The sequence below is a fragment of the Vulpes vulpes genome, chromosome 7 (assembly GCF_048418805.1).
Source record: "Vulpes vulpes isolate BD-2025 chromosome 7, VulVul3, whole genome shotgun sequence".
Taxonomy (NCBI): Eukaryota; Metazoa; Chordata; class Mammalia; order Carnivora; family Canidae; genus Vulpes; species Vulpes vulpes.
Genome location: NC_132786.1, coordinates 17022207 through 17033130, shown reverse-complemented (window position 1 = coordinate 17033130; position 10924 = coordinate 17022207). Strand labels below are relative to the sequence as shown.

The 10924-nt window shown below is 40.4% G+C and overlaps 1 pseudogene; it reads left to right on the top strand.

The window, feature by feature from the left end:
- Positions 1-8436: 8436 nt before the first annotated feature.
- On the top strand, positions 8437-10015 carry LOC140599788 (elongation factor 1-alpha 1 pseudogene; annotated as a pseudogene).
- The last annotated feature ends 909 nt before the right edge of the window (positions 10016-10924 follow it).

Here is a 10924-nt window from a genome sequence, read left to right as displayed (position 1 = left end):
CCACGGACTCTCTTCAGAGAGGTGGAACAGATCATCGGAAGATTTGTGTGGAATCAGAAAGGACCCCGAATGGCCACGGGAATAGTAGCCAAGAAAACCACAGCGGGGGGCAGCACAATGCCGGATTTCGGGTTGCGCTGCAAAGCTGTGCTCACCAAGACAGTGTGCTACAGACACAAAAACAGACACAGCCACCAATGGAACAGAAGAGGAATCCAGAAGTGGACCCTCAACTCGATGGTCAAGACCATATATTCGACCAAGCCTGAGAGACCATCCACTGGAAAAAAGACAAGTCTCCTCCATAAATGCCACTGGAAACGCTGGACAGCCACATGCAGAGGAGGGAAACTGGACCACTGTCTCACACCAGACACAAAGATAAACTCAAAATGGATGAAAGATCTAAATATGAGAGGAGATTCCATTAAAACCCTGGGGGAGAACACAGGCAACGCCCTTCCCGAACTTGGCCACAGCAACTTCTTGCAAGATACACCCATGAAGGCCAGAGAAACAAAAGGAAAGATGAACTACTGGGACTTCACCAGGATGAGAAGCTTCCGCACAGCCAAAGAGACACTCAACAAAACCAACAGACCATCTCCAGAATGGGAGAAGCTTTGTGCAATTGACCCTTCGGATAAAGGGCCAGCATCCGAGATCTCGAAAGAACCTATTCAACTCCACAGCAGAGAAACCAACCATCCAATCCGGAAATGGGCAAAAGACACCAATGGAAACGGCACAGAGCAAGACACAGACGTGGCCGACAAGCCCATGAGAAAGTGCCCACATCACTGCATTTGCATCAGGGAAATACAGATCAAAGCCACAACGAGATCCCACCTCACAGCGGTGAGAATGGGCAGCACTGGCCAGACAGGAAACACCAAACGTTGGACAGGATGCGCAGAAAGGGGAACGCTTCAAAATTCAACAGTGTCAGAGGGAGCTGTACTCACCTGATAGGGACCAAGGCGGGGGGCGGGCTCCCGGCCAGGCTGGAGCGCTCAGGAGGGACCTGAGAGCGGGGAGGAAGAGCCAGGGCCTTGGGGGGGCTCCCGGGACCCAGCAGCCCAGGCCCTCAAGCCGCCGCCCCAAGGCCGTGCCCTGAGGGTGGACGGTGCCTGCACCCTAAGCCCTCTGCGCGCCCGTGCATGGGTTCCGCGGCACCTCCCTGAGCCCAGGGGGAGGGGCCCCGCACCCTCCCTGAGCCGCCAGGGGGAGGCCCCACCGCCACCCCCTCCGCCAATAGGTCCAGCCCCGCCTCCCCCGAGGCCCGCTGTCCCCCGCGCGGTCCCTCCCAGACACCCGCCGCGCCACACGGGAGGGCCAGATGCCTCTCGCACAGCCACCCCGGGGCCCCTCACGCCTCCCGGGGCCCAAGCCGACCTGCGCGCCGGGGCCGAGGCCTGCAGAGCCGCTGCCGGGAGCCCGCAGCGACGGGAACCGCGGGCCTGGAGCAGCGGCGCAGCCACGCAACCTCCTGCCACAGGGACGGTCGGGTCGTGTCGGGTCAACGCATTGGGGTCCAGCTCCTCCCGCGGCCTCGCCCTGGCCCCCTTCGGGTCACGCTCGGGGTCAGGTGCTGGGCAGGCTCCAGGCCGCGCCCCCCGCACAGAGGCCCGCCCTCCGGGGAGCCAGGAGGGGCCCCCTAGGTCTGTTGGCCATCTGCATATCTTTTTTTTTTAATTTATTCATGAGAGACACACAGAGAGAGGCAGTGACACAGGCAGAGGGAGAAGCAAGCTCCATACCGGGAGCCCGAAGTGGGACTCGATCCGGAGTCTCCAGGATCATACCCTGGGCACTAAGGTGCTGAGCTACCGGAGCTGCCCCATCTGTATATCTTTCTTTGAAGAGTGTCTATTCAGGTCCCATGCCCATTTTTTAATTGGATTATTTTTGGGGGGTTTTTGGTATTGAGTTCTATAAGCTCCTTATACTTTTAGAATATTATTTATATATAATTTTTTATTATTGTTTATATTATTTATATATTTAATTATTTTTAATATTATAAATTATATATTACTTATATATTTAATTATATATTTAAAGGAGATGAAATGAGTGGGAAAGATCAGAACGGGAGACAGAACATGAAAGACTCCTAACTCTGGGAAACGAACTCGGGGTGGTGGAAGGGGAGAAGGGCGGGGGGTGGGGGGCACTGAGTGACTGGGTGGCGGGCACTGAGGGCAGCACTTGACGGGATGAGCACTGGGTGTTATTCTGTATATTGGCAAACTGAACACCAATAAAAAATAAATTTATTATTTAAAAAAATTAAATTAATTTAAATATAATAGATTTGAGACTGAAAAAATAAAAAAATTAAAAAAAGAAATGTTGAAAAGGTTAACCAAAACCAGAGGCACCGCAATGCAAACTTGCAATCATCAAGACAGTATGGGTACGGGCACAAAAATAGACACATAAATCAATGGAACAAAATAGGGAACTCAGAAATGGACCCTCATCTCTGTGGTTAACTAATCTTCAAATGAGGAAAGAATATCCAATGGAATAAAGACAGTTTCTTCAAAAAATGGTGTTGGGAAAATTGGACAGCTATGTGCAAAAGAATGAAAACAGGCCCGCTTTTTAGACCATACACAAAAATAAACTCAAAATGGATTAAAGACCTAATGTGAGACCGGAAACCATAAAAAAATCCTACAAGAGAGTACAGGCAGTAATTCCTCTGACATCAACCCCAACAATATTTTTCTAAGGTATGTCTCCTGAGGCAAAGAAAACAAAAGCAAAAATAAATTATTGAGATTACATCATAATAAAAAGCTTGTGGGGGATCCCTGGGTGGCGCAGCGGTTTGGCGCCTGCCTTTGGCCCAGGGCATGATCCTGGAGACCCGGGATTGAATCCCACATCGGGCTCCCGGTGCATGGAGCCTGCTTCTCCCTCTGCCTGTGTCTCTGCCTCTCTCTCTCTCTCTGTGACTATCATAAATAAAAAAAATTTTTAAAAAAAAAATAAATAAATAAAAATAAAAAGCTTGTGTACATCAGAGCAAACAATCAACAAAAGTGAAAGGCAATGTAGGGAATGGGAGAAGATATTTGTAAACAACATACCTGATACAGGGTTAGTAACCAAAATATAAGAACTCAATACAGAAAGAAAGAAAGAAAGAAAGAAAGAAAGAAAGAAAAGAGAAGAGAAGAAAAGAAAAGAAAAGAAAAGAAAGAAAGAAAGAAAGAAAGAAAGAAAGAAAGAAAGAAAGAAAAGAAAGAAAGAAAGAAATCCAATTAAAAAATGCGCAGAAGAGATGAACGGACATTTCTCCAAAGAAGACATCCAGATAGCCAATAGACACATGAAAAGATGCTCCATGTCACTCATCATCAGGTAAACAGACACCAGTATCACATTAAGATATTATTTCACACCTGTCAGAATGGCTAAAATCAAAACCACAAGTGTTGACGAGGATGTAGAGGAAAAAGGGACATTTGTGCTCTGTTGGTGGGAAAAACTAACTGTGGAACACAGTATGGAGGTTGTTTAAAAATTTTGAAACAGAATTACCCTATGATCCAGTAATTCTACTACCAGATATTTACCCAAACAACTCAAAAACATTAATTTGAAATGATACATGGAACTCTACATTTACTGAAGCATTATTTACAATAGCCAAATTATAGAAGCAGCCCAAGTGTCCATCAATCAACAAATGGATAAAGAGGAGGTGGTGTGTACACCTGTACACACACACGAAAATTACTCAGCCATAAAAAGAATGAAGCTTGCCATTTGCAATAACATGGATGGGATCTGGAGGTTATAATGCTAAGTGAAAGAAGTCAGAGGAAGACAAATTATCATATGATTTCACTTGTGAAATTTAAGAAAACAAATGAAGAAAAAAAGGAGAGGCAAACCAAAAAACAGACTCAACTATAGAGAACAAACTGATGGCTACCAGAAAGAGATGAGTAGGGGGTGGGTGAATTAGCTGATAGATATTAAAGAGTATACTTATCATGATGAGCACTGAATAATGTATAGAAACGCTAAATCACTATATTGTACACCTGAAACTAATATAACACAGTATGTTAACTATACTGGAATTAAAATTTAAAAATGAAAAAAAAATTCCCTGCAGAACATCCTGCCTATTGTTTTCCTGCTAAAAGATCTCTTGGCATTAATATCAAGACTCAACAGCACGGTATTGGTGTAATAACAAACTGATCGATGGAACAGAAAGCCCTAAAATAAACCCAGACATACGTGGACAACTGATATTTGACAAAGGCAGTGCAGTAGGAGAAAGGATGGCTTTTTCGACAGCAGTGGTGGAAAAATTAAATATCCACAAGTAAAATGAACTTGGATCCATACCTCATATCACACATGAAAATTAACTCAAAATGGATCATAGATCTAAATGTAAAACTTAAAGCTTGGAAACTTCAAGAGGAAAACATGTTAGGTAAAGATTTCTTAATACCAAACAAAAGAAAAATTCATACAAGACAAGTTGGACTTCACTAAAAAGGGAATTGGGGCTCCTTAGAGAAAAACCAAGGCTGTATCAGTAAAAGTAGAAGATAAGCCGAGAAAGTATCTGGTTTGCCAGAAAGTTAGAAGTATTCAACAATCAATAGGTGTATGTCAAAGGACAAGATTTCAACTTGAAGGGGTTCCTACTGCCCAAATTGGAACAATGTGGTTATCAAAATAATGAAAGGAATGGTTCATAATATAACAAAATTTCACAAGCCCACAGTAATAAATGGAAAAGGAAAGTCTCATTCATACAGTACAGTATCAGCTAATAAGCTGAGAGGGACAGAAAAATCACCATTTTGCAACATCACAATAATAAATGATGAAGGGAAGAATCAGCAGTGGATGCTATCTACAGTTTTTGGGAACAGAACACTGACAGAGACCCAAAGTATCTCACAGGAAGTTATTAATTACAAAGGGGGAAAAGTGGAGAAATCTGGCAGTTCAAACTAGTGATGAAAGCCAAACAACAGCAATGGGACAAGAGGACATCATGGTTTCCTAATGTAAAGCACTGAAGGGGACACATTACTTTTGCCAAAAATGATGAATAAGGAGGGAAATCAAACATTAAGTCTGAAAAAACATTTGACAGAAATAATTATTAACTACCTCAAGGAACTGGGATAAGTAGGAGTGGCCAGTAAGAAGCTGAGACAGTGCTCAAGAATATAACAGCAGCAGATGTCATAAATATGATACAAAATAGCCACTCCTGCTAAGGCTAGGACAGAGTCCCCAAGGAAGAATTTTCCCTTCAGAGCTCAATAGTCAGACCTTGTTAGAAAAGATAACAGCCATCACTCACACTTTGGTGCTGTACCAGTGGGATTTGCTGGAAATTCACCCTCTGGAACTTGTCCACAAATCTATTCCATAGTACGTGCTGGCAATCTGTTTCTATACAAATGTATAGAAAACTATCAAAATATTTTTATCCTTCAAAAAAGGCTGTAATGAGCTATTACTACATATCATCTTTAGGACCAAATCAGAATGGATGACATTATCTAGCAGTGCACGGATGAAGAGCAACTGGGTCTGTCAGGCATTGATGATAGGAATGTGATTTAGAGGAAAATTTGCAATCTCTTATGAAGTTAAAAATATACTTCCCATACCATCCAGCAATTACTTCCTAGATATTTTACTCAGGAGAAATGACTACTGATATATTCAATAGTGTGGATGATGATAATAAACAGTGTCCACCCCGTATACTTGTTATGCAGATTAAATGGCTTAATATATGTAACAAGTTGAGAACAGTGCATAACACATGAATACAATTTAAGTACTACCTGTTTGCTTTTTTTATTGTTTTTATTGGACATTAGCACAAGTTTTCATTGGAAACTTTCTAGTAGTACTTATAAGAATGAATAACATGGAAGGAAATGGAAACTTTTGGTGGGCAGAGCAGAACTAGAGAATGTATATTATAAGATGGAAGAAGCACTAGAGTAAGAATTTTTTTCTCTCTTGTTCACTGATATAGGCCAAGTATCCCAAATAGAGTCTGGCATAGAGAAGTCAATAGATGTTTGTTGAGTTGAATCAGCATGGACATGAAGATACAATTCCCGCATGTCCAACACTTATGAAAATTAAACATTCCATTACATGTGAACATCTACAGCTCAACATGTAATGCACATGGGAATAGAATTTGAAATTGTTTCATGAACTACTGTCCCAAACTTGAAAAATGAAATCTGCATGAAGTAGATAATTCGCAGGTAGGGAAAAAAGCTACAAAAGGCCTTGGTGATAAGTCAAAGGCATCTGATAGGACTAAAAGAAGATGGCAATAATTTAATTAGCTGAGGAAAAAATGGGAGGAAATGGAAAAATTCTAAGGAAATAAGTTTTTGTTCATCAGGGAATTCCTTAGTTCTACTCTATGAGGAACGTATCACACTGAACCTTGCACAGTTAAACTTGACCAAATTTGGTTTCATCTTCCTCCCTTCCTTTTTGCTAGCCTATATGGTTAAAAGATGACCAATATGAATGGAAGTTCACCAAATGATTATCATGAAAACTAAACTTTTAATTCTGCCTTGGGCGTCCATATACAGCTTGCTTTAAAGTCTTAGGAACACCTTTTTACATGAGCAGAATGGCTTTACATAATGGCCCCAGATGCTTCATTACAAAAGAGATAATGTACCTTCTTCAACACCTCAAGCTGAGCATCCCTGACTGCTCCTCAGTGAGTGAGCCACTTATGTCAGTTAATGGGCAAGGGACTAGAGCAAGTTGCTACTATCATGTGATTCTGTTTACTTTCCTGTGATACTTCCTATGAAAAGGAACTTTACAGCATTGTTCTACCTTTTCTATTCTCCCATTAGTCTGTTTTGCCTGAGACACATATTCTTACTCTTTAGGTTATCATGAACTGTTGGTGAGACCATGGCTGATTTGCAAGACTGACTTGCACACTGAACTCAACTTGATTTTGAAAACAGCTAATGCAAAGAGAGATACTCTGGGTCTAAGCAATTCTCTATTCAAAACTGTTGTGCATTCAGGCAAAACTGAATTCCCAATCTTGGTATGTTGTGAGTCTATAATTTTAAAAGAGATGCAGGGGTGTGGGCCTTGATGAATGCAAGTTAATATGGCCATGCATATTACCTGTCTTTTCACCCAACTGATCTCTCATTGGAGAGTTCATGAAATAGGACAGTACATGGGAAAAACGGGGCCAGAGTGAAGAAACGGAGCTGAAGGAAACAATGTCTAAGAGTGAAACGTGAAATCTCTAAAAAGTGAAATGCTTTCGCTATGCTGTAATGGAAGATGAACTAAAATTTGATCAATAAGCAATCTTAAAGGCCACTTCTAAAAGAACACTCCTCTTATATTAGTTCAGTGATACAGAAGACTAAATATAAAATAACTGTGAAAATATAAGAACATAATGATAGATACTAAATTAGTTGTCCCTTCCCAGTAGCATGAATAAAGAGCTATTAACCATAAATTGCAATGGAATTACCTATTGGATGACAAAACCCCTAATATAAAGAGATTTTAGATCCATTTCCTAAACTGACTACTAGTAATTATTCCTATAGAAAAACAGATTTATTCCTAAACATCGGCAGTGAACTATGTCAGAGTAAACTACTTTTTTCTTCAGGTTAAAATAAATTCTAAAAAATACCTCAAAAGGTTCATAGTTATCTGGAAAATCCAATTTAAGTGCATAATCTCGATATCAATAAATTTAACCTATTGTGATAGGTTTATGTAGTACACAATTTAAATTAGCAATGCATACTTAATTAAACTGTTTCATATGTAGTTATAAAAAGGTGAAGATGAAATCATCAAATATGAAAGAAAATAGTAGTATCAATAAAGATATTTTATTTTTATTTTTTAAAGATATTTTAAATATTACACAAAAAGTCTATATATTGGTATGTGTACGTGTGTGTTTATATAATTTTTTGCATAAGCATAAGCATACATATGTGCATATATGTGCATATATATACTTATTATATAAACAGGTAGAATGTGAAGGATTTTAAGAGGAAACTATAAAGAAGAAGAAAGAGAGTATTGCTTATCCTCAGACTCAAAAGACTGTTATTTTACATAGGTTCACTAATTTAATCTGTAGCTCGTCTAGGTAAGTATCCACAATATGCCTTTAACCTTATGATGTAACCAAAAGTCCCTTTAAAAAACAAATAAAAACAAGGCTTAGATAATAAAAGCCAGGTTCTACTTGACAATATTTCATGTAGTTCTGATCAATTTTTAAAAAGATGTTCATTTAGACATGTACCTTGCTAAAAGTTGAGCATCTTGATTTTTATGACATTTAAATATTAGAATTATCATGTATATTTGGCACAGACGGTAAATGCTTACTGAGTATTGACTTGGGTCTTGGGTATTTTGAATGGTTGAGTTTCTGAGTTGATAAGTTGGACAACTGAGTTGATAAGCTGTCCTTATTAAAAAGGACAAAGGTGCTTTTTCGCAACGGGTTTGCCGCCAGAACACAGGTGTCGTGAAAACCACCGCTAAACCTAAACCAAAATGGGAAAGGAGAAGACTCACATCAACATCGTCGTCATTGGACACGTAGATTCGGGCAAGTCTACCACTACTGGCCATCTGATCTACAAATGTGGTGGAATCGACAAAAGAACTATCGAGAAATTTGAGAAGGAGGCTGCTGAGATGGGAAAAGGCTCCTTCAAGTATGCCTGGGTCTTGGATAAACTGAAAGCTGAACGTGAACGTGGTATCACCATTGATATCTCCCTGTGGAAATTCGAGACCAGCAAGTATTATGTGACCATCATTGATGCCCCAGGACACAGAGACTTTATCAAAAACATGATTACAGGCACATCTCAGGCTGACTGTGCTGTCCTGATTGTTGCTGCTGGTGTTGGTGAATTTGAAGCAGGTATCTCCAAGAATGGGCAGACCCGTGAGCATGCCCTTCTGGCTTACACACTGGGTGTAAAACAACTAATTGTTGGTGTTAACAAAATGGATTCCACTGAACCACCTTACAGCCAGAAGAGATACGAGGAAATCGTTAAGGAAGTCAGCACCTACATTAAGAAAATTGGCTACAACCCCGACACAGTAGCATTTGTGCCAATTTCTGGTTGGAATGGTGACAACATGCTGGAGCCAAGTGCTAACATGCCTTGGTTCAAGGGATGGAAAGTCACCCGTAAAGATGGGAATGCCAGTGGAACCACACTGCTTGAAGCCCTGGATTGCATTCTGCCACCAACTCGTCCAACTGATAAGCCCCTGCGTCTGCCTCTCCAAGACGTCTACAAGATTGGTGGTATTGGAACTGTCCCAGTGGATCGAGTGGAGACTGGTGTTCTTAAGCCTGGTATGGTGGTCACCTTTGCTCCAGTCAATGTTACAACTGAAGTAAAGTCTGTTGAAATGCACCATGAAGCTTTGAGTGAGGCTCTTCCTGGGGACAATGTGGGCTTCAATGTCAAGAACGTATCTGTCAAAGATGTTCGTCGTGGCAACGTGGCTGGTGACAGCAAAAATGACCCACCAATGGAAGCAGCTGGCTTCACAGCTCAGGTGATTATCCTGAACCATCCAGGCCAAATCAGTGCTGGATATGCACCTGTGCTGGATTGTCACACAGCTCACATTGCTTGCAAGTTTGCTGAGCTGAAGGAAAAGATAGATCGTCGTTCCGGAAAGAAGCTGGAAGATGGTCCCAAGTTCTTGAAATCTGGGGATGCTGCCATTGTTGATATGGTTCCTGGCAAACCTATGTGTGTTGAGAGCTTCTCTGACTATCCTCCTCTGGGTCGTTTTGCTGTTCGTGACATGAGACAGACGGTTGCTGTGGGTGTCATCAAAGCAGTGGACAAGAAGGCAGCTGGAGCTGGCAAAGTCACCAAGTCTGCCCAGAAAGCTCAGAAGGCTAAATGAATATTATCCCCAATACCTGCCACCCCAGTCTTAATCAGTGGTGGAAGAACGGTCTCAGAACTCTTTGTGTCAATTGGCCATTTAAGTTTAATAGTAAAAGACTGGTTAATGATAACAATGCATCGTAAAACCTTCAGAAGGAAAGGAGAATGTTTTGTGGACCATTTGTTTTTTTTTTTTTTTTTTTGTGCGTGTGTGGCAGTTTTAAGTTATTAGTTTTTAAAATCAGTACTTTTTAATGGAAACAACTTGACCAAAAATCTGTCACAGAATTTTGAGACCCATTAAAACAAAAGTTTAATGAGAAAAAAAAAAAAAAAGGACAAAGGTGTGTGTGTATATATATATATATATATATACATACATATATATATATTATGGGTTTCTGAAATTTTAATGACATATTTACACTATTCAGCTAACATTCCATTTATTTTTTTGACTATTAATATGAAATCTTCCTTTATTATAGCACATTATTTATATCCTGGTTGCTCTTATTATTGCCCAAAGGTAGTAGAAAATAAAAATTCAGTTAAATTAATGTTAAGCAATAAAATGTATAATAACTATGAATAAATACAAAGATCAGCAGCTGGTTTACAAAGATGGGCAATAAAATGTTGAACGTCCAAAACATATGAACATAAGGGGTGGCAGTAGGAGGCAGGTAGTGATTAAATATGGGATGGCTGAGGTTAGCTTTTAGTTTGTGTAGAACATTGGACCTTTTTTTCTTCCGGTAGAAATTTCCTCTATGAATAGAATAATTATCAAAATGATACATTTCACATGATGGGGCCCCTTGTAGCAAATTTACATTATTTAATTTTGATGTACTGAAATTATTGCTAGAGCTTCTGAAAAGGATCTGATTTAAAGATGAAGGAATAAGTTAGGAAATAGGAAATCTGGGTCCATT